This window comes from Microtus ochrogaster, linkage group LG2, assembly GCF_000317375.1.
Source record: "Microtus ochrogaster isolate Prairie Vole_2 linkage group LG2, MicOch1.0, whole genome shotgun sequence".
Lineage (NCBI taxonomy): Eukaryota > Metazoa > Chordata > Mammalia > Rodentia > Cricetidae > Microtus > Microtus ochrogaster.
This window is the reverse complement of record NC_022028.1, coordinates 761,180-761,610: the sequence shown is the minus strand read 5'-3', so window position 1 is coordinate 761,610 and position 431 is coordinate 761,180. Positions and strand designations below refer to the sequence as shown.

The 431-nt window shown below is 44.5% G+C and overlaps 1 protein-coding gene across 4 annotated transcripts in view; it reads right to left on the bottom strand.

Moving 5' to 3' along the window:
* Daam2 (dishevelled associated activator of morphogenesis 2) overlaps nucleotides 1–431 on the bottom strand; it is a 111,571-nt gene that overhangs the window by 45,304 nt on the left and 65,836 nt on the right. The window lies entirely within an intron of this gene.

The following is a 431-nucleotide window of genomic DNA, read 5'->3' as shown; positions in this document are numbered from 1 at the left end:
TGTATGCAGGTGTATGTGTGTGGGTATGTATGCAGGTGTATGTGTGTGGGTTTGTATGCAGGTGTATGTGTGTGGGTGCTAATATGAGTGTACATCTGTATGTGTGCATGCACACGTGGAAACTGGAGGACAACCTCACATGCCATTCCTCGGGAGCCATTCATCCTATTTTTGAGATAAAAATCTCTTATTGAAACCTGGACCTCACCAAGTCAGCCAAATTTATTATCCTGAAAAGCCCCAAGGACTCTTCCACCACCTCCTCCCCAAGAGTGGGATTACAATCATGCATCAACATTCTGGCTTTTTATGTGGTTGCTGGGATTTGAACTCAGGTCCTCAAGTTGGAGCAGTGAGTGTTTTACTGATTGAGCTCTCTTCCCAGTCCACACTTGGCTTTTCTTTAGGGTTTGTTCTCACATTCTTAGTGT